Genomic DNA, 24,630 nt, shown 5'->3' on the forward strand with positions numbered 1-24,630 from the left:
TAAGATAAGAAAAAACGAGTAATTTTTGATAGGCAACTTTTCATTGAAATGCCATTTTTTTTTGTTTTTTGTACCTTTTTTTAATATTTCATTGCATTTTTGGAAAATTTTACTGTTTCCTATGTTTTTGTAATTTTTTTTTGATTAGTTAAGTTTTCTGTTTTGGGCATTTTTGTAGCATTTGAAACACTTTTGTTGCATGATTCTTAGGCATGTACTGAAATGTCATATTTTTGACATTGATATAGTTTTTGATCGATGGGTGGGGGGGGGGGTGATCTGTTCAAAATTTTTATTACGCTGACTTTTGACAGCTTTGAAAAAATTGGCCAAATTCATCATAGTGTTCAACTTTTAAAAGTTGAGAAAAATAATGCGATAAATCATGGTGCCTAATTATGTTGGACTTTTAAAAACAAAGATGGCCAATTTCAAGCATTTTGATATCAGTTCATAATTATTCTCTTGATATTTTAATAGGAAGGTATTAAACCAACTGCTTTCAAAAACTTGAAAAAAAAGTAGATCAATTTACAATACATATTTAGAGCATTTATCTGATTTCATAACATTCGATCCAACGTTTAGAAGCTGAAAAAATTACATTCAATCCCAAACATTATGCTAGAATTTTGAAAACTTGAAAAAAAGAAATTTGTACTTGCACTAATTGAAACTTTTGGATACCAAGTCTGATTTATAAGAACATGAGACAAAATTACTAAATTTGCTGAGCAACCCAACATGCAGACAGACGACCTTGAGAAGCCAGACAGACGGGTCAATGAACTTTAGGAGAGCAGACTATCGTAGAAGTCCAGGCAGGTTAGTGACTTTGAGAGTCTAGACAGGCAGACAGATCACCTGGGGAAGGCGGTCAGACATGTCGATGGAAGACCAATGACCTTTAGAAGCCAGACAGATGGGTCAGTAAACTTCAGACAGGCAGACAGACGATTTTGGGGAAACCTTACTGACGGGTCAATGAACTTGAGAGAACAGATATAGGGGTGAATGACCTTAATAAGTAAGACATGCAGACAGACGACCTTGACAGGTTGAATGTCCAGGCAAAAAGGTGACCCTGGGAAGCCAGATAGATAAAATCAGACCAGACCAACCAAGTCAGATCAGATCAGATTTTAGTACGATGACTCGTGTCCGTACAGACAGCAGACACAATCATCTGACCAAAACCGGGTCAGGCTGCGCTAATATATCAGCATAGAGCTCAAGCTTGGTCCGGATCAGGCATAAGATCTGGTTCGGATGATCATGTCTGAAAAACATATCCATGATTTAAAACTTTCTTTAGAGAGGAGACTTTGCAGCCATATTTTTTTGGTGATTTTCTGAAATTTGATTTATTTTTTTTTTAGTTTTTGGGGTTTCAACACTTTTTTATGCATTTTGTACGGTTTTTCATTGAAATTTTAAAAGTTTTTGGTAATTTTCAGTGATTTTAAAATTGCTTATCTTGAGCGTTTTTCGACCATTTTAATGCATTTTAAATACTTCTTCGTGCATTTTACAAAAACTTTGCTGAAATCAAAGTTTTTAACTTTTTTTTGGTGGAAAATTTGAGGCCCTTTTGAAGCATGATTTAGTTTTTTTTTTAAATGGGCTTCTTCTACAGTATTGAATGGATGAAAAAAAAATCAAGAACACTTGATCATTAAAAGGGGGCCATTTTACGAATTGGGCCTATTATTCACGAGGGCCCACCTGGCTGCTGCCCCTTCTGTCGTGTATTAAATCCGCCTCTGAATTGGCCGATTTTGATCACCGTCTCAAAATTGATTTCATTTCATTCTTTTCTTTTCATCAACACTACAAATCTTCTCTCGATATAAACATATTCATGTATCTGAATTCGGCAGGCACGTCACACTATATAAAGACCTCTCTATTAACAACTCACGTGTATAAGACGTTTGTCGTGCTAACACGTAGTAAATCACACCAGTTTATAGTGGAGAAATTGCTGAAAACTTGCGATATTCAACGATAGTCCAGGGTACCATCTTATTCCATAAGTTGGAAAGACGACGAAGACACTACGACGACAACAACGAATATGGTACTGCAAACGTAGGTAATTTATAAACACGAACATCGAGCTTTCTTGATATTTCTCAGATTACTACTACTACTATGTACGACGATGGAGGTAGCTATGTAGGTAGGTAGGTAGGTAGGTAGGTAGGTAGGTAGGTACGTAAGTAAGCAAAGAAGAAAGCTAGCTTAGGTACTTTATGCTTACGCCGAGCGAGAGTAAGTGTATATCTAAAAAGGTATATATTTTCAAGTATTATACATACGTAAGTATACGTAGGTATAAAGATACCTGCTAGAAGAAGCAGCTCGTGTGTGTAGTATATTGAATAAAATGACAACGATGATAAACACACGTGTAATAACAATATCATTTTAAACCTACTTACGCCAGCCATCGTCTTGCTAGAATATGAAAACCGCGCGCACCGCCGTGGCGATGGCGTAATATAAGACGGCAATATTTGTGCCTGTATTCATTACAGTTCGGGCTACGAAGACGAGTAAAAATTATAACTTTTCAACCTTCATTGTCTCAAGACTAGAGAATTTTTTTCCTCCATCGTCGTCTGCGTCTTCGCGTCGACTTTCCTTCTTTTTTAGGTTTTTTTTTTTACGCGCGCGATATTTTACTACATTAGAACGACACCTCTCGCGCGCTTCTCGAAAACATTTTCACCGTGATCGTAAAAGATTATGGTGTTTATTAAAGGGGGAAGTAACAGCTAAAGATACCCATAATCCTGTCCTCGTATATACGAATGAAAATACACGATAAATTAGATACTATCTGTATACCTCTACCTGCCGAAAAAAGAAGAATAAAAGGGTGGGCAAAACCACCAACTAACGTGACGACGACGACGTTGCAATCTTATACCGTCAAAATATTCGTGTTATACGTAAAACGTAGGTACCATAATATCAAACATTATTACCCTCTGGCTTTCCCCCTTTATAATATTTTATGCACACTTTGATGCAAAAATACTGTTACCCTCGTACATATCTGCAGTCTAGATGCTATTGCTAACCCCCTAAAATCAAACCAGGTGGCCAAAAATGTTTACATTGCAGAATGCCTATCTCGTGAATGAGACAACTTTTGGAAATGCAGTTTTCTCCTTACAAGGGAACCTCTTGAGGTGTCCGTATCCGATTTGAATGCGACCGCGATTTTTGGAAAGAGCAAGTTCTAAAACCCCCAAATCCAAATTTTCAGCTGCCCAAGTGAATTTCTCGATTTTTGGCAAATTTTTGAAAATCCAAAATTGACTATTTTGATGATTTATGTTTTTTTTAAAAAGTACATACTTGATCAGTAAAAATGTTCAAAATATGGCCTAAAACTGATATTAACCCCCCAAATCCAAAATTGGCCATTTCCAGCCATTCTGGAGCCTCCAGCGCTATTTTTCAATTTCTCCAGAATTTTGAATTTGCTCCAGAAGGCGTGAATAATGCAGTTGGGCAGCTAAAAATCGAGTTGTGTATTATACTCGATCTGTTTAGCGAGTTTTTCCACATTTGAGTCGATTTTGGGAGGGATACCTCAAGAGTGTTTTTTTGACCAGCTTTTTTCATAATGAGAAATCCAAAAAAATCAAAATTTTACCGTTTGTGAGGAAATTTTTGAAATTGGCGTGAATCGCTGTATTTAGTCCATAAGTAACCTCCCGAGACCGAATTCCGCCATTTCCAACCATTCTGGAGGCTCCAGCGCGATTTTTCAAATTCTCCTGAATTTTTAATTCGCTCCAGAAGGCGTGGATATGAACTTGGGCAGCTAAAAATCGAGTTGTGTGTTATGCTCGATCTGTTTAACGAGTTTATTTACATTTGAGGCGATTCTGGTGGGAACACCTCAAGGGTGGTTTTTTTACCAGCTTTTTTCATAATAAAAATATCCAAATATGAAAGGGAGCTCCCAGAAAGGCTGGAAAAGGCGAAATTCGCTCTCGTGTGGTTAATTAATGACAAAATACAGCGATTTCCGCAAATTTCAAAAATTTTCTTACAAACTAGAAAATTTTGATTTTTGGATATTTTTATTTTGAAAAAAAGCTGGTCAAAAAACCACTCTTGAGATGTTCCTCATCAGAATCGGCCCAAATGTGAATAAATTCGTTAAACAGTTCGAGGATAACACACAACTCGATTTTTAGCTGCACAACTTCATATTCACGCCTTCTGGAGCAAATTGAAAATTCTGAGAAATTGAAAAATCGCGCTGGAGCCTCCACAATGGCTGGAAATGGCGAAATTCGTCCTCGTGGGGTTAGTTCATGACGAAATGCTGCGATTCGCGCAAATTTTGAAAATTTTCTCGCAAACGGTAAAATTTTGATTTTTTTGGATTTCTTATTACGGAAAAAAGCTGGTCAAAAAACCACTCTTGAGATGTCCCCTGCAGAATCGGCTCAAATGTGGATAAATTCGCTAAACAGGTCGAGTATAACACACAACTCGATTTTTAGCTGTCCAACTTCATATTCACGCCTTCTGGAGCAAATTCAAAATTCTGGAGAAATTGAAAAATAGCACTGGAGGCTCCAGAATGGCTGGAAATGACCAATTTTGGATTTGGGGGGTTAATATCAGTTTTAGGACATATTTTGAACATTTTTACTGATCAAGTATGTACTTTTTTAAATAAAGCATAAATCACCAAAATAGTCAATTTTGGATTTTCAAAAATTCGCCAAAAATCGAGAAATTCACTTGGGCAGCTGAAAATTTGGATTTGGGGGTTTTAGAACGTGCTCTTTCCAAAAATCGCGGTCGCGTCCAAATCGGAGGCGGACACCTCAAGAGGTTCCCTTGTTAGAAAAATTGTTATGTTTGAATTTTGGCATGCAAAAAGATGCGAAAATTGGACACGATTGAGAAAAAATGTTGGAAGTGCTCACGAGTAAACTTGGTATCGAAGATAATTTTTAGCCCCCCCTCTACAACTGCGACTTGATTTTCTAAAAAGGGGGCTAATATCGTCGTGAGAGTTCATTTTACTCAAAAGAGACTTTCTAGAGATGAAAATTTTTGAATTTTGAAAATTTTTCTTTGAAATTGGATTTTTGTACATTTTTGAAAATTGAGAGGTCCGCCGCAGCCCGAATTTTTCAAAACTGGAAAAAATAAAAAATATGGAATTATTTTCTCACCGGAAGTCACCACTTTGAGGGCTGGGAGCAGAAGAAATCGCAAATTTTTAAATTTCTATTACACTTTTTAACAGTCGGATTGTAGACTGAAAGCTCAAATTTGATTAAACGATTTTTTGGACCTGTTGAATGGACCATGCAATATTATTATCGTATTGTAAAGATTTCTTCGTCAAAAATTATCGGAAGAAAACTCTCGACTACAAAAAGTAAGAAATCATCGCGAAAAAGTATACGATAAAACCATCGTCATCCGATTCGATAGCGAAACCCGCGTAAAAATGTACATTTGTTGGTGATTTTTCGATTAAAACACACTGGGAATTTATTTTTAAGAAAGCGAAAATCGTAATTTTAGTGATATAGGTGCGTCGTTGAAGAGCGTCGTGGGTTAAAATGGGAATAGAATTGCGAACTTGTGGAAGCTTTATGTAAACTTTGATACAAACGCAATGAATAAAACTAGCTCTCGATAATATACTGCGTAAGCAATTGGTTATCTTGAAAAACGCGTCCCGTGGGTCTCGAATAAGAGAGCTAGTAAAGCACGAAGAAAAAAACCGCGCTGGTTTTTCTAACACCACCGGCAAAGATGAAGTGTGGGGAAGAAGGAGAATAAACGATTGAAAGGAAATCCGAAACAGCCAATTTTAATGGCACCATCGCAGACGTCTGATTGGTTGAGACAGTCACTAGATAGCGTATAATTTAACCAAATCCTCGGGATTTATATATTATATGTATACCTATACACTCTGCCGTATACTACAGAATTACTTTCATCTTCGACGCTTATACCCATCCCCAATTCCCTCTTCCAATTCTTCGTATTTCTTGCCGTAGATTTTTTTTTTCTTTTCGCGGCTTCATTCAAAATATTATTTTCTTATACTGTATACGTTCGTTTATCGGACGCAAATCGTTTATCGAAGGTTTTCCCTCTCACCCCCAACCCCCACCCCCACCCCCAACCCTTCTGCGAATGTTTTCGCCGACGAAAAAGTACTTATATTTTTTAGAAATCATTTTACGCGTGTTTCATTATTCTGACTTTTCTGCTTTATTTCTTTTCGCGTTAAGATTGCGGAATGAATTTTTCTTCTTTATTACGACCAGCTACACAACGACGAGGATTAATTTTTTCGCCATACAATTCGATTTAAAAGCAGGAAAAATGAGAAATAAAATCAAGAATCGGTTTTACACTCTTTATTCTTCGTTTTTACGCAATCAATAATCATTATGGCTGGTTTTTATTACCATTTAATATCGTTACGAAATCGTAAAGTTTTCAATTAGATGGTTACTCTTTGAATGTTTCGAATTATTCTGGGAGTACAACTCAGAACACGTCTTCTAAGAATCGATCTAAATTAATGGGGTTTCAAACGCTAAATAAAACCAAAAAAATCGTTGCTTTTCGATTCGAACTCTTCTAATTTACCACGCACGTGTGATCGAAAACTTGCATATGTGCCATATACAGGGGCCTGATATTTATTCTATTCGATGAAAAATATCCAGGCAGTTTCGAACATATTGGTGTATGATTGGTTGCATAACTATGCACGGACAGCGTTTTGTAAATGTCAAAAAAACAGCATAATCATTCTTTTCTTCTGCGTTGAGAGCTGCATACGATGCAGCTCTTTATTTGCCAACACGAGAGCTTTTTATAATACGCGGTATTTTCATGCTGGGGTGTTATCGTACTATAAGGGGTTGCGAAAATGCATGTTGTTGGCAGCGATAAGAATGTTTTCGGGTTTTCGGGGTTGTCAATTTTTTTTTTCATCGTCGTTTTGACGGAATGCATGATATTTTATGGTGTCCTTGGGTATCGTTTTCTTTTTTTTTCGGTTCATTTTTCTCAGCTTCGTGGTATTTTTTTCATTTCATTTTTTTTTCGTTTTGTGCCCTTATGTGGGGAGTTTTTCGATTTTCTATGTTCCAGAAGTCTCGAGTCTCTGTAATTGTAGGATTTTCCTCTAGTTTACGGAAACTTCGGTTTTTCGAATCATATTTACCCGGTTGTCTGGTTGCGAGCAGTTCGATATAATTTCAATAACGAAAATTCAAAAAAAAATTGAAAAAACTACCCAGTGACTTTTACAAAAAATGAGTGAATGATTTGCAAATTTTCAACCGTTCAGTACAGGGTATGTAGTAATTAGTAAAGGTAGTAAAAATAGTGAAAACTTAGTGATTAGTGATTTCTGACTGAAAAGTAGTGAAAATTTGGAAAATATAATTTCAACTTTGGATACCTACGTGTGGAACCCAAAAAATTTCGCCCTGATTTTTCTCATGAAAATATCGTCGTTTTACTTCTCAAATCTAATATTTTCCAAAGTTTCTGCCTCGCTGGGCTCAGGTCGATTTACTTTTCTATTTCAGAATTTAAAATTCTAAAAAATTATTGTCCTAACTTGAAAAATGCCAGAGCTGAAAAAAATGAACTTATATCACACCACAATTAATGATCTTGAATAATTTTTCGGATAATTAATAAGTATTCGAGAGCTTTTATGGTTTTCTTTTCTAAAATCATTCGAAAATTACTGTTCAAATATTAGAAAATGTCGAGAACTAGCTGAGGCCAATTTTATTTTCTTGTTCAAAATTGAAATTTATAAAAAAAATTATTTTCCAATTTGAAGCATGCCACATCAGTGTTCAAAGGTGGCATTTCCTGAATGGCCCTATAAAGTTGAAAAAAATTTTGGTGGGGGGCAAAAGTTATTTGGAAACGTTTTTTAAAATGGCAGTGAAAAGGTGGTGAAAAAGTGGCGATTTTCGTCTGAGAAATTCCGTTTGATACCCTGCAGTAGAAAAACACCGAAAGTAGTCTTGGATTTTGATGGAAAATGGGCCAGGTCGACACAGAATCTCAAACAATATCTTTTAGGGAGATAGGGACTAGGAAATTTTTCCCGAAACAGGTTGTGTCGGGGTTAGGATAAAAAAACCTTGATTTTTTAGAGAATGCCCCCTTTTGAGGACCCATACCTAACTTTACTCCAGGGAACTAACTCTTCACAAAAAATCAAAATTCGACAAAATTCAATTTTCAATTCCAAACATCAAAAAAGTTGACATTTATTCAGTTGTCTTATTTTGACCTCTTTCTGACTAGACGTATTTCATGAAAAAGTTGATAAATGAATAAATTTAAACTTTTTTCGATGTTTGGAATTGAAAATAGAATGTTCTCGAATTTTGATTTTTTTGTGATGAGTTCATTTTATCGAGTGAATAAAGGTTTTTTTCAACTTTTTCAACAGATACGTAAAAATAGGGGTCATATGGGTCAACTTCACCAATCAAAACTTTTTTTCATGTTTTAATTAAAAAAATTGCATTTTTTCGCAAACTTTCAATTTTTTTAAATCGCATTTACGAAATAACGCCATCCCAATTTTTTAATATGTTGTTCAACATGAAAAGTTGTCCATAATATATTTTTTTCAGAATTTTTGAGAGTCGGAACGATATGAAAACTACGTTTCGAAACTTTTCGAACTAATTTTTTGTACGAAAAAAAGTGGAAACACTGATTCTCATGATATCACCAAAAAGCCTTTCAAAACCCCTAACTATTGGAAAAAGTTCCATTTTGGTAGGTATCGCGGTTTTCGAGTGATCCCCTGCTGAAATGGATGATATTTCAAGTTCACTGAAAACTTTGACACCCCCTGGCTGCATTTAAAAAAGGACTAGATGGCTGAGATTTGCGCCATTGGTCATTTTCCTTTGAAAGGCCTTTCCACAGGGAAAATTTCAACAAAAAAATCGCCGACCCTCGTTACCACTTCTTGGTCAGATTGACGTGGAATGACCCAAAATACAGATTTTTTTTTCAAATCACAAGTTTCGCTAAGGAACTAAATACCAGGTATGGAAATACGCCATCTTTGGATATAGATTTCGTAGTTTTGACGGTGATGTGATTTTTTCATTTCAGTCATATAAAGAAATGAAATCAAAAAAATGGTGGGAAAATGTTTATTTTGTGTATTAAAATGAATATGAAGTAAAAAAATAATGTAAATTGGCGGTATTATTAATAAATTGAGTCCTTAAAATTTTTTTTCTATATCCAAAGATGGCGTATTTCCATACCTGGTATTTAGTTCCTTAGTTTCGCTTGAGCCACTTGGCTTTTTTTCAAATTTTCAGAAAAATTATTGTTCAAAAACAATGAGATAATTCTTAAAAATCTTGAGTAAGGAAACAAATGAAAATTTTTGCAGATCATTGCATCAAATTTTTTTAAATTCAAAAAAGTATCTAGTCCAAAAATCACAAAAATGCCACGACTTTGGATTTCAATGAACTGTACGAACTGTGTTAGAAGTCGCGTGAAAAGGCTTCGAAGGGCGAAGAGAAAAGGATGAATCTTGAAATCTTATGTACCTTCATGGAGAAAAATATTTTTTAAAATTTCATTACAATATTTTTAAAATCTGTAGTCGGGGGGCCCGCTTAAGGATCACCTGCACCCCCCTGCCGATTCTCCGGGACAACTTTTTTCTTAGAGGGGAAGTCCTAAGGAACATTTCTTGCCCTTGTCCTCAAAAAAAAAGTGGCCCTACTTACAAAATGGCGGCCATTTTAATTGACAGGTCAGCCGAAATCGCCGGTTTGGCGTTCCAACATAGGACTTTCACGGAATTTTTTAAACCGTACAAAGGTAGATCGAAAGAGCAGGCAAAAATTCATCACCTGTCAAAATTTCAAGTGCCAAAGTGCCTTTTTCGATTTTTGGTGAATTTTCAAAAATCAAATTTTGGCCAAAATGTGAGAAAAAAATCAAAATTTCACCAAATTGACCTAGAAATCTGAAATTTGGGATATATCCTATTTTCGACCTGCCAAATCGATTGGAAACTGTTTCAAACCGTTTTGAGCAGTTCTGAAGCCTCCAGCAGATTTTTGAAACTCGAAATTCTCACATTATTTCATCAGATGAAGGTGGAAAGCCAAAATTTACTCTGCAAACTAATTTCAATACAATATGAAGTCGACTGCATGGTGGTTTCAAGTGGTTTTGAAACTTCCAGCTACTTTTTCGAAATTTCAATTCTCCTAAAAACGCGATGAAACTTTTCAAAAAGTCACTGGTGGCTCCAAAATTACTTGAACTCGCCTGAAGTCGTCTTCGGATGTTAAAATTAAAGATCAGAGTTAATTTCAGCTTGCTAACCCCATTTGATGAAATTTTGGGGAAATTTCAAGTTTCAAAAATCTGCTGGAGGCTCCAGTAATTTTCAAAAAATCGCTGGAGGCTCCAAAACGACTTGAAAGTTACCTGCAGTCGACTTCATAGCGTATTGAAATTAGTTTGTAGAATGAATTTCGGCTTTCCAACTCCATTTGATGAAATTTTGTGAGAATTCCGAGTTTCAAAAATCTGCTGGAGGCTCCAGTAATTTTCAAAAAATCGCTGGAGGCTCCAAAACGACTTGAAAATCACCTGCAATCGACTTCATAGCGTATTGAAATTAGTTTGTAGAATGAATTTCGGTTTTCCAACTCCATTTGATGAAATTTTGTGAGAATTTCGAGTTTCAGAAATCTGCTGGAGGCTCCAGAACTGCCCAAAACGGCTTGAAACAGTTTCCAATCGATTTGGCAGGTCGAAAATAGGACATATCCCAAATTTCAGATTTCTAGGTCAATTTGGTAAAATTTTGATTTTTTTCTCACATTTTGACCAAAATTTGATTTTTGAAAATTCACCAAAAATCGAAAAAGGCACTTTGGCACTTGAAATTTTGACAGGTGATGAATTTTCGCCTGCTCTTCCGATCTACCTTTGTGCGGTTTAAAAAATTCCGTGAAAGTCTTATGTTGGAACGCAAAACCTGCGATTTCGGCTGACCTGTCAATCAAAATGGCCGCCATTTTGTAAGTAGGGCCACTTTTTTTTTTTGAGGACAAGGGCTAGAAATGTTCCTTAGGACTTCCCCTTTAAGAAAAAAGTTGTTCCGGAGAATCGGCAGGGGGGTGCAGACAGGGGCGTAGCAAAGTGATTTTACAAGGGGGGGGGGGTAAATTTTAAAAAATGCCAACTTTGTAATGTTAAAAATGCCAACTGCAAAATCGATTAAAAATTTGCTCAAATAAAACAGCTTTGCTTGTACTTTTTTCGCTCGGGCTAGAAATTGTGATTTAAGGTAATACTCCAAATTTTTGTATTTGACCCAATGTTTTTATTTAACATTACTGGAAATTTAAAAAAATTGAAAATTACCTAACGCAATTTTATTCAAACTTTTATGTATAATTGGGGAGTAATTGCATTGAGCTTAAACAAAAAACGAAATGGAATTGACCCAAGCAAAGCTAGGGCAAAAGCTTGCAAAATTTTATAACTTGAGAATCTGAAAAACGTCATTTTTCAAAGTCAAAAATGATATTTTCCAATCTTGATATTTTTCAAATTCGAGACTTACCTACCTAATACATGTATTTTTGTAGAAATTTAGAATTGGGAAAGTGAAAGCAAATGGCCCGAGCGAAGCGAGGACAAAAGCTTTTAACAATTTGTAACACAAAAAACCGAAGAACGTCATTTTTGACGATAGAAAATCATTTTTCTGATCTTTGCATTTTTCAAATTCTTGCAATATTTTTCTAGAAAATGCAAACTTACTGTGAAAAAGGAAAACAAATTAGCCCGAGCGAAGCGAGGGCCAAAGCTTTTAGAAATGTACATTTTAAGAACTAAAATAGCATAAAAAGCTATCACAATATGTAATTGTTTTATTTGGAATTTTGGAAAAATAAATAAGCAAATGAAAAAATGAATCAAGTATAAATTTGTCAACTAAGTAAGTGCAACATTATTGGTCAATTTGCCAACTGAGTCCTCAGGTATTGTATCATGCTCGCATCAGTTGGCAAATTTAGAATAAGAATAGCCGTAACTATGGGTAGATTTGACGACATTGACGCGGTACGAAAATTCATTTTGACAGTACGAAAAAGTCACGAATTTAGCTCTCTGGATTTTAGTAGACACCGTGAAATAGCTCTAAAATCATCGACGCTGGCTGCGACGGACTTTTTCTCATTTTTATCGCGATTATATTAAAAAACGTCAAACGTTCTGGCGACATTTTGTTCAAAAGCCGCCGAATGATTTATGAAAACGACTCGACGACGAATGTTTTCATCGACAGAACGCGAGCAAACAAACACAACGACGAACGTCGTACTTTCGTACCTACCTACGATTCGAGGTTTTTTTTCGCAATTTACTCTCTGGCGACGACGCTCATTAATTTCGACGCTAGACGCACATCTCGTTTACCAACGACGATAAGTAGCGATAATTTATAAAAGGCTTTAAAACGCTAATCCGTCAGGTATTTTTGAGTCACCGTAGTTATACCCTTGCCGGCGGAAGGTATTCTCTGTGTCTTTTTTTTTTCATCCCCTCTGATGTTGTTTTGTCACCAAATGTACGCGAGAAAACCATCGTCGTCGTCGTCGTCGTCGTCGCGCGAGTCTGTCGTTTTCTCGACGCGCAACGAAACGCGTAATTAATGGCTGAGTGCGGAAACGTAACGTTGCAACGGTAAATTAGAATTTCCCTACTAACAAAACTATAAATCCGTCGCCAGTTTTATTAAATTTTACAAATGGCTTTCGATTAGCATCACCGACAGAATTTCACTACTCTTCCTTAAACGTGTGTAGATCACATTTGAAGCAGGTGTTCGTTTCTGCTACTATACATATACGAGTACCTATACGCCGAAGCCGGCAGCTAAAATTAATTGTACAGATTACTGTTCATCAAAGCCTATCTAGGTATCTATTCAAATGAACTATCGCTCTAAAGCTAAACGTCTCCGCTTAAATGGTGTGTACCGGTAACGTATAAATTATTACGCGAGATTTTCTCTCTATAGGTACACATATCTGTGCTGGGTGTGCGGTGTACGCGTGTTGCGGCGACATATTGGGGTCGTGTCGTATCATCCTTATTTTCCATTCTGTTATCTGCAGAATACAGATAAACAAGGTAAAAATTTAAGAAAAATTACTCCTCAAGTATTCGGTCCCCGAATCGAGATTAATTCGTAGGTAATTAAAATACGTACATTGGCGTCATGGTGATTGGAATTTTGTTCAAGTTCAATGTTTCTTCAATCTCGATGGAAAATTGTGTGCTCTAGAATTTATTTCCTCTTAAAATTCGTTTTTGAACTCATCGCCCTACTGAAATTTTACGGTAACCACCTAAGACAGTCTTAAGGGTGCCCAATGCCCATAGTAAGACGGACCAAATTTATAGGTGCCAAGTTTCTTCTTGGCCCTTCCAGAGCGATTTGTGAGAAATTGTTTTTTCAGTATACATATTGCCACTCAAAAAGGCAAATGCGGTGATTGAATTGTGAGGTGATTAATTTTATAATTATCTTATCCATGTCGTATTTTTTTCTGTTTCAGGTGAGTACAAACACGAACTTTCACCGTAAAACTGATAGATTTTTTATCTGAAAATGGGCATAAGTAAGTCATTCTCACGATCTAATGATTCTTTTGAACTATGTAGGTACATTAAGGAGGGGAAGTTTTTAAAGTCTCGAAAAATGGGGTCAAGCATATAAAATCGCGTTGTATGGTCTTCATAAGGCAAAATTAGATATTTTGTTTCCAATCGATCTGTTAATTGTCATTTTTCCATTAATTTCAAAAGTTTCGAAGTGTTTTTTTTTTTTTTTTTTTTAAAGCAGACTTTAGGAACCCCTGAACCGAGGAAACCCATTTTTTTAAAGCAGACTTTAGGAACCCCTGAACCGAGGAAACCCAGGGAAAATAATTTCAAGTGATTGTTGAAGGAGGAGAGTCAAAAAAATGATTGTTCAATGTTCAATGAAAATTCCTCGGAAATCTTATACTCGTACCTATGTGTACATGATTCTTCTGATGTGACACTGTTGTGGTCTTCATTCACATTTACGGCAAATTGGTTAGGCAATTTTATTAACACCTTTGAATTTCAATTTATTTTGAAAAGGCAAGAGGTAATAGGAATGTACGCATTTTGTTGAAGAAATGAGAATATGCAAAACTGGTGTCTATACTAATTTATGCACCTTTCCTCTCGTTCGACTTACAATTCGTTAATCCTTGGAAAAAAAATTCACTGACTGAACACCTCGATTTTTAGAGTTGGGTAATTATACTGATTATTAATCAACTGATCGAAAATAATTGATTGTTTTTAAAAAATATTGTATTCATTGCATCATTTTTTGCAGATTTACAGTGTTTTTTCACGTTTTTTTTTATTTTTTTATTTTTTTAAATTTATTATGAAAACGTTTTAACGATGTTTCATGCATTTTTTGCTGGTTTTTTTTTTCAAGTTTCCCTTCAATTTAATCATTTTGGTTATTTGTGCAGTAATAAATTTAATTTTTAATGATTTTTTTAGCGTTTTTTTTTTTTTTTTTTTTTTACATAATTTTACAATAATTTTGAAATAGTGTTTTCCCATCATTTTATACGTTTTCAACATGGATTTGTGGAAAATTCTGGTGAAATTCCATTAGTTTCTATTTAATTGATTTACAAACGTTTTTGAGTCATGTCCTTCGATTTCGCTCAAATTTTTTTTAGGTACAATGTCCACCCACCCAATAAGTAAAAAGCCCTCAATCAGTTTGGTCCCAGCCCCCTCAAGGGGGCGGGCTTCAATTATTTTCACATTGTCTCGAGATACTCAACTTCAGCAGCGCATGCCTCCAAAGAACTATAATACTTTGATCAAAACAGATTTCACAGTTCGAAAGGGCATTGCAGTTTAAACTTTTTAAGCATTTTGGAATTTTCAAAAGTTGAAAGCTGAACAAATTTCAAAGTGACGCTGTGAGTAAGAGCTGCCATTTAAAATTCTGAAAAAATTCGCATAAATGTACCTTTTTATGCTTTTTCAAAATATTTAATTTTCGAGATGGGATCTTTTAATGGGGAGGAGCACCCCCTCCTCCAAATTTGGGCAAAACTTTCAAAAAAAATCATGAGGCATGTGATATATCGAATTGTATGTTTTTGGTGACGCTGAATACGAACATGAAGTTAAATTTTTGATTGGACTCCATCCACGGCCCCCATCACCTCCCCAAAGGGGGTAAAAGTTAAAAAAATGTTTTCATTTGTGTGACACATGAAATAGTATGTTTTTTATATCGCTAAATACGAATATAGCCTTTCAAACTGACATCACCCATGGCCCCCAGAACCTCCACAAATACATAGGTAAAAGTTCAACAAAATAGATAATGACTAGAAAACCCATTTAACCGCGCAGTTCCCCTAGAAAATGAAAATATAAATGTTGAAAATATATTTTGAATATCTCGATCAACGGTGATATCATCGTAATGCTGATCACCAAAAAAGAAGAGCAAAAGGTACCTTTGAATTCGATTTGAGCTTTTTTGAAATTTTGAGCTTTCAAATGCATTCGTCTGTCTAATGTTATTATCAAAATCAATTCAGCACTATCAGTTGAGCTTTTTTGAATTTTGAGTGCAAATTTAAACCTGCACATCTACACGTTCATCCCTTTCTATCGAGATGCCGTTCATCAAAATCGGTTCAGCCATTAGAAAAAAATGACCTTTTACAACGACTTTTTGAGTTTTTTTGAGCTTTCAGTTGAGCTTTTTTGAAATTTCAGAGAAAATTTTCAAACTTTATTTGCTGATTTTCCTTTCTATTGAGATGTCGTTCATCAAAATCGGTTCAACCATTCGAAAAAAGACTTTTAAAAGAACTCTTTTGAGCTTTTTTGAACTTTTTGAACTTTCAGAGAAAATTTTCAAAATTTGTTTTCACCAAGAATTGTCTTTTTGTGAAGCTATTTCGAGGTACAAAATATTAGGGGAAAAACGACTTTTAAAACGACTTTTTGAGTTTTTTTGAGCTTTCAGTTGAGCTGTTTTGAAATTTCAGAGAAAATTTTCAAACTTTTGTTTGGTGATTTTTCTTTCTATCAAGATGTTGTTCATCGAGATTAGTTCAGCAATTCGAAAAAAACGACTTTAAAAATGACTCTTTATTGAGCTTTTTTAAAGCTTTCAGTCGAGCTTTTTTTGAGCTTTCAGTTGAGCTTTTTTGAACTTTTTGAGAAAATTCCCAAAATTTGTTTTTACCAGGTAGGTACAATATATGTACTTCATTGTACATTGCATATTATCAAGTTTTGAGCTTTTGCAGAGCTTAGGTACTTTTGTGTACCCATCAAACATGGCATAATCAATTTTGAGCTTTTGGTGAGCTTTTACCATCAACTTTTGTTTTTTCGGTGAGATCTTTCAAGGTAAAATGTAGGCACTTTTGTGTACCCATCAAACGTGGCATAATCAATTTTGAGCTTTTTTGAGCTTTTAGTGCAACTTTTTGAACTTTCAACATAAACCTGCACATATACACTTTAGCCTCTTTCTATCGAGATGTCGTTCATCAAGATCGGTTCAGCCGTTGCCGATATCTCGCTGTCACAAAAAAACCTTAATTTTAGTATAATAGATTTCCATAATTATATGGGGTCCCAATGCCTCATACCAAGGGAGATATTTGATTTGTCCACACTATCCACCCTTTCCCCTATTTTATTTTAGATGCTTTTTCGATCTTCTGCATTATACAGTTCAAAAAAATTTCTGCTGGTTATAGAGATCTTCCTGGAGCGTTGATATTTCAAAATACTCATGAAATGATAACAGCAATTGATATCCAGACATACGCATTATGTGCATCTGCATACTGTTGAGGTCCAATATTCACCTCCTCCTTATCCTCCTCCTTCTCCTTATCCATCAATAGAAATCTTTATTCTCGAATTTTTTTACTTTCAGGTTTCTTTTCGTGTAAATTTTCAAATCACATTCTCGCATTGAAAAAAATGTGAAAATAAATATGGGGAATTCAAGTTTTATCATTCATTGTTAGAAAACGTGGAGAGATTGATTAAATTCAAGGTGTCTACCAGGTAATCAGAGTCATTAAACAGAAAGTCATCTGTTTTGCCTTTGTTTCCACCCTACCCTCTTAAACATCAACTTGGGCAAATAGAATACAAATTTATAGTCGTAGGCTTCTCAAAATTTTCATCACCACACCAGTAACCAGTAGGTATAGGTACACATCTGTAATAAAAAATACTAACCACGGTCGATGACACCGTCATCGTCATCGTCGAAAAAAAAGGACCCTCAAAAGTTACGCCGTCAGTCTGGTCGTACACAGCATTTAAAGTTAAGAAATCCAATTTTACTTTGTATCGTATTACGTCGTCGTTGTTATCGTTGTCGTCGTCATCGTCGTCGTCATTCTAATTATAACAAAACCCTTTTTACAAATACCGACTTGAATAAATTCAAATTCGGAGCTCGAACGAACGAGCCAAGCAAGCAACGAATTCTTCAAAGCTTTTCGCTAAAGGAAAACTGTAACAATTAATTGAGACGCGGAGATAAGCAGCAGTGTCATATCAAAGATTGCCATAACAAAATGTAAATCAAGAGCAAGCCAACACCGAACAGATTCGCTCGTTAATAAACACTCGAATCGCGGGTAGGGTACGGTTTCTGTACGCCAACACGAGTTTTCTTAAACGCCTATCTCTATACCAGACAAAGAAAACAAACAACCAAATAATAACAATCTTGACTAGCAGTAAATTAATCGAAGTCGATAGAATGGACCGGGCAACACACGAAATTCGACAAATAATAAACAGCACAGCGGCGAGAAAAACTGCTCTATTGGTTCATGGTTGGGTTAAGTTAAAGAGAAGAGAAGAAAGGAAAAAAAACAGTCGAATATACGAAGGGAAGTTTTCGAAACCGGGCGTTAATATCGTCTGTCAGCATCGCATCCACGTTGACAATCGCACCACGCTATTTGTTCAATAACGTCTCCAATTTATTTTCGCTTTTTTCCATTTGTTCAATATTCCGCACTTGCGACGTGTTCTTTATCTTGTACACACTCCACATCGCAATCTATACTACAGAGCACATACCCCACTGTATATATATCCGACGTATAAATGTACTGATTTTTTTTTACACCGCCGAGATCACGATTTCGCGATATAATTTAAACGTCGGCGTCGTCGTCGTCGTCATCGCGTCGAAATCTATGCTATTTTACCTATTTATGTACGTATACTAGAATGCGTCGATTTCGACGAAATTTAACTTGTGCGTGATTAATGATTTCAACAAGGCTATGTAACTCCCATGTCGATTGGTATGAAGGCACCTTTTTCTCCCGAATACCCAGGCTTCTACACTATATATGTACTACAGTGTAATTACGGTACAGCACATTATACGTAGGTATATAGTATATGTACGTAGTATGTGAGCAGAGACTAGAGATCTACTCGTATATGTATACTGCAGCTATATAAGCTATACACCCCCTCGCCCTTTTTCTGCTTTCTCGTTCACTACGTGTAGACTCCCTTGAGACTTTACCAACCATCGGTTAAGGAACATCACTCCGATAATCATTTATTAAACGAGGGTAAATCCTATTACCGTATATTTTGCCGATAAAATTTACTACTCTCGTGCTAAAGTTTAATTTAAATATCACAATTTTCGATAATACTTTAAACAAAAACTACCTAACGTATCCGCACAGAGTGAGCAAAATTCAAGATTAAAATCGCCAGCACGAATCTCCTGCTCGTATTATAACGATAGTTGTACGAATGGGGTAAGTGTTATATTTCTTGGAGACACGTTCGTTTCATTTGAATGGAATTAATTTTTACATTAGAGAAATAGTCGCGAGTTTTCTTCAGAAATTAACGAAAAAGGAAATTTTATCGAAGAGCAAGGTATGGAGAAAGAAGCAGCAAGAATAGAGAATGTTTAAATTTGCGCTTGAAAAAAAATCATCAGCGAATACTTCCGCATGAAAACCCCATATTTTTCTCCCTCTCAATAAAACATCATTTTAGAGGGAAGTATTCGGTTAATTTTTCTGCAAATTTTCTTTAAAAAATGATGAAATTATGGACACATTCGATGGCAGTCGACATAACTGGTGAAATTATTCTAATTTTCGAAATTGTAATCGAGAATGACACGTACAACGTGGTGAAACTTTTACATCCCTCTACTACCCCTCTCCATAAATTTGACTTTTTGTATTCTCAAATTGACCTAAAAATTTAATTGGGTTCGAAATAATAGAAAAATGACGATTTAAAACGTTTAAAATCATTTAAGTAAAATCATTTCATTAAAGATGTCTTAAGTCAAGCATATCATCGGCATGTGATTCTGGCAAGTGCTTCCCCCCTTTTTTTTTAGCAAAAAGATGAAAAATGTTGCTTTTTCTTGTACCTTTTATGCTGGCCTCAAAAAATAGAAATCACTACCACCCTCAGAAAAGCAAAAAAGACCGGAACCGAATACTCAATAACCCCCTCGATCACTGAAAATTTGCTATAGTACCTAAACCATACACATATTTTTGGAACCACCGAATGCAAGTCTCAATTTTCTGAGGAATTGGCGAAAGTTTTTATCAGTTTTTAATCCAATTAAGTGTCTATGATTTGAAAACTGGAAAAAAATGTAAATGTCAAAAATCACAATATTTAAAATTGTTTAATCGGAAGAGTTCTAGCTCTTGTACGGGGGGGGGGGGGGTGTTGAAGTTTTTTGAACGTTCATTTGAACCGTTTAGACCACCAACTAGGTCCATAATTTTTGAAACTTGAAAAGATGAAACATGCAAAAATTAGGTAAGTACATTGATATTTACGGCACACTGGTTAGGCATTTTTATTAACACGTGTAAATTCCAGTTGATTTTGAAAGGAAAACAGGAGTACTCGTTATAATGTATGTAAGTACTCCTTTCAAAAAGTTGAATGAAACGAGAGGAACGTATGTGAATTATGTGTAGACCTCAATATGAACATTCGCTGCTCCAACCCCTCTTTCCTTTGTACCTACCATCGCGTCCTCCCCATTATGTTGGGGGCCAAAATTTTCAACTAAAAAATGGGGCATGTAATACATCAGTTGACATGTTTTTGGATCTGCCAAACGTGAAAATGGCCGCAGTTTTTCAATTGAGCCTTTTATAAAGGCTCCTAGGCCTAGTACATACATCCCTCTTTTCTCAGAGTCCAACTCAAAATCAGAAATATTGGACAAATTTGATTATTGCCATGTTTGATAATTGATTACTTCGATTAATCCATGTCGAAATGATCGAGTAATCAATTATTCATTTTAATCAGAAAGTGACTTTGATAGGCTTAAAGAGGTAATTATTGGGATTGAGAGAAATTATTTTAATTCCTTCTCATGGTGGTTTAGCCAATAATTATTCCTTAGGTAAGTAGTTATTTGAAAGTACTAAATAAATACACACATTCGACTAATAATATTAATTATAAGATTTATTGATATTAAAATATACATGTTTATGGTTAACGTAGTCAATATAAAATAATTGCGAGATTATTTCATTGACATAAGCTCTAGCTTGCATCTTACAACTTGCATTAATAACTAGAAAAATCTTAATAATAATGATAAGTACAGTGGGTTCCGCTTAATGTGTTATCGGTTAATAGAGAAATTCGCTTAATGGAGTAGAAATTGTTGGAAGGGAACGTTTGCATCATTTTGCATGCAAGTTTTATCGCTTATTGCAGTGAAAAGGAGCATTAAATCTGGTTAGTTGACTAATCTTTAAAAGTTGGAGAAAATCATGAATTTCAGCAAAATTTAACAAAAATTGGATGAAAAAATGTTGAAATTAATAAAAATTAGCAAGAGGTGATGAAATTGTAAAAAAAAGGCGTATAAAGCGCATTAAAAGGCTAACTGTAGGTAACTAAAAAACAGAAAAAGTATTGAAATCATCTTTAAAAAACATCAAAAAGTGATCAAACTTCAACAAAATTAGGAATTTTGCAGTTTTTTTTCGCATCAGTTATTAGAGTTTTTCGCTTAATAGAGTTGAACATGCTTTGGACCAACGCACCCACATTAAGCGGAACCCACTGTATAAGCATAAGCTTATTAATTAGTGATGAAATAGTGTTACGTTATTAGAAATTGATAATTATTAGTTACTAAAACACTGTACACATTTTCTGTCTCTTTCGGGGGTATCCCTAGTACTATGATACTTACATTGACAGAAATGTATTACACGAAGTCCCTTTTAATCGAGAGATACTTCCAATGGCCGGCAGGATCAGAGAAATATCCAATGTTCCATAATTTTAATAAACATCATTATTAATCACATTAACAGCACAAATTATCCACTTCAGAAAGTGGGCTAAAACAGGAAAGATGGGTGTAGGGGAAAAGCTCCGCTGCCTATGATGTGTCTATAAGTTGACAAAGAACCAGCCATCGCGAGTAGCCGAAACTAAGTGAAGTTGGTAGTTAAAGATCTGATGCATGAGCATGAGACACAAGCTATGAGCCACTGATCATAAAAGAGTTCCCCACGTTACCATACTTTCAGTACATAGAGATATATTAATTTAGTAACCTCTAAGGCGATTAAGACGTATTTCCTCATATCAACTTGGAGAAAACCGGGGTTTCTAAAAATGAACTTCGAAGTTTGTCCCCCTTCCCCCCATACATCGTGATCTTATGAAGCATGAATTTTCTCCAGGGGGGGGGGATGAATTGAGAAATAAATATTGGGTATTCAAAGTCTTTTGGAGCAAACCATGTTTTGAACAAATTATGGAGTTTGAGTTCTTAGACCAAATATACTCCCCCCTCCTTTTTCTCAATAATACAATTATGCTATAGTAAAAGTCGCTTATTATTATAACAGTTAATGTTATAAATCGCTTTATGTTATTAAAATGGTTTGGTTCCGATCTTTTATATCTCATTACATTGAAATTCCATCGGTTATTGTAATTAGAGCATGGGATAATGTTATAATTTTAAAGTGATTTTTAAGCGTTTTTTCACATTTTTATGTAATTTTAAAATGTTTTTAACACTTTTTTCACCCACTTTTTTGCTTAATTTTTCTAGAATTTCAGACTTTTTTCTGATTGACATAATTTTTTAATATCTACTTTTTTCGAAACCTTTTGAAGTTTCAACCTATTTTCAACACTTTTTTCTCACAATTTTTGCGAAATTTTAGTTCAATGACTACATTAATTTAGTAAAGAATTGATCATACTTATAAAAATTTTTGGCAAAAAATCACTTTTTTGTTCAATTGGTTTGTGTTATAAGTCGCTTAATGTTATTAGCTTGGGCTGGGACAAACATTAAGCGACTTTTACTGTAGTTACAATAACATTAGGCAACTAGTTTGAACTTTTTTTTGGTATTTGGGTTGAAAATGGGCTTATTGATAGTTTGGACCCTAAAAAAAATAGAGTTTTTTAAATTTGAGTTGTTTTTTTGGTCAGGTGAGATGCGCTTGAAACTTCAAAAATTGAAAATCGGGGAAAGCAGTTTACTTAAAAAAGTGCGAATAATCCTAATTTTTTTTTGCAAAACAATACTGATGTCACTACAAACTCTTGAAGTAAGGCAAAAACGGCCTTAAGAAGCCATTTTCAACCCAAACACAAATTTGCCGTTGCCCAGTGTAATCCATATCATTCGGCAGCAGTTTGATTCGTTAGGTGAAGAAAGAAATTAGAGGAATAGTGAAGCACAGAAGGGAGAGTAAGAGTCTGAAGGGTGAAAAGTAACGTAGGTAGGTATAAAAATCATCACACACACATTGCATCTCAATTCCATGATTTTCCAAGCTCTCAAGTGAAATTCGATGGAATTTTTCCGCTGCCGAATAATTATACGCTTTCGAGTGGAATTTTTTCGAGTAAATTCGAGATTTTTCCCGCGGTTTTGAAACGTTCGAAGATCATAGGTACAGTCGCTTTTATCTTTTGGCCGCGTATCAATTCATGTAAATAGTTCGGTAAAGCGGTATTCGAGGTATTTTCTTTACGAATATCTATTGTATATGATGAAACCGAAAAGAACAAAAAGGCGAGAACGAACAGAAGACGGAAAGGAAAACGAGCAATAAATACGTGTAGTTTTTTTGCGGCGTCGGCCGAGCCTTTCGTCCTGTCTGAGTATAAAAGACTATACCTATAGTAAGTAATACGAAACGAATACGGTATTTTTTTTACACCGAGTAAAATTTCCCAAATAACTAAAAATGTAGCTCGGGAGAAAGAGAGAAAAAAAAGTTGAAAGTTGAAAAATCCAATAGAGACGAAATTAAGGTCGAATTTTTTTACTTTTTTTTATAGGTATTTAAAATGAAGAAAAGCCAGTTCGTTCTACGAGTGAAACGATATTTGTTTTTCGATCACGATGAAGTAAACCGTATTAAAAAGACGATAGCAAACCCGTCAAGTACGCGATGAGAAACAAATAAATTAAAATCGCTGTTACGCCGAAAAAATAGAAAAAAAAACTTCAAAAGATTTTTTTTGCACGACTTGACTCCTATATTGAGGCAATGATGGATTTCGAGTAAAAAAATTTACCTAAAAGAGACGGACGAAATATTATTAAAAAAAGAAGAAAAAAAACGTCCGTTTGAAAGGTACCTATAAGTAGAAGTACGTACGTAGACGTGGGTGTATAGTGTATGTATTTTCTCGCCCGGCTGTAAAATGGTCAACTTTATCGTCGAGTTTGGCTTGGAAAGTAGTCTTACTTGTCGGATCAGGCGAATGGCGAATACTGCCGATTGCAAAGAAAAGGCTGCTTTTCAAAGTGGTACTTGAGAGAAACGTGTTTTATTCGGACGAACAATCAAAATAAAGGTAGAAAAGGTACTCGGTGCGTAACACGGTAGTGAAATTTTCTAGTCTTATAGACTTACATAGGGTGCTTCGAAGAGTAAACGAACCATTTTTGTTAGTAATTCTAAATGTAGGTAGGTGGACTATTTTGATTCTGGAGTGCTAATTTTTGCTTTTATTTTATGTCATGGGGAGGTTTGAAAATTATTAAAATTAGGTTATAAAATTAAAAAAGACCAACGATGATGGAATCAATGCTCATAGATGAAAACAGTATTTTTATTGTAATTTATATGTAGAAAATTAATTACGAAAATTAAGCCACACCCTCCTCCGATTGTTAAATCCAGCTCGTTACGCGTACAAATATCTACAAAATGATATTTTAGAATACTCTCCACCTATCTTGGAAGTCTTTTCCACTCCCCCTCAAACGAAATACTCCCCCAAGTACCTTCACAGACGATAAAGTTTCCATTAAATCCTACATCAGCATTAGTGTAGGTACCTTGACCATATCAAAACTGAAATACATCACAAGCAAACCTCGCTCGCTCCGAAGTCCGGACTCGTAAAACGAGAATAAAT

General features: G+C 35.1%; 1 protein-coding gene across 2 annotated transcripts in view; it reads right to left on the reverse strand.

The window, feature by feature from the left end:
- LOC135849255 (lachesin-like) overlaps nucleotides 1-24,630 on the reverse strand; it is a 260,218-nt gene that overhangs the window by 45,956 nt on the left and 189,632 nt on the right. The window lies entirely within an intron of this gene.

Source organism: Planococcus citri, chromosome 5 (assembly GCF_950023065.1).
Source record: "Planococcus citri chromosome 5, ihPlaCitr1.1, whole genome shotgun sequence".
Taxonomy (NCBI): domain Eukaryota; kingdom Metazoa; phylum Arthropoda; class Insecta; order Hemiptera; family Pseudococcidae; genus Planococcus; species Planococcus citri.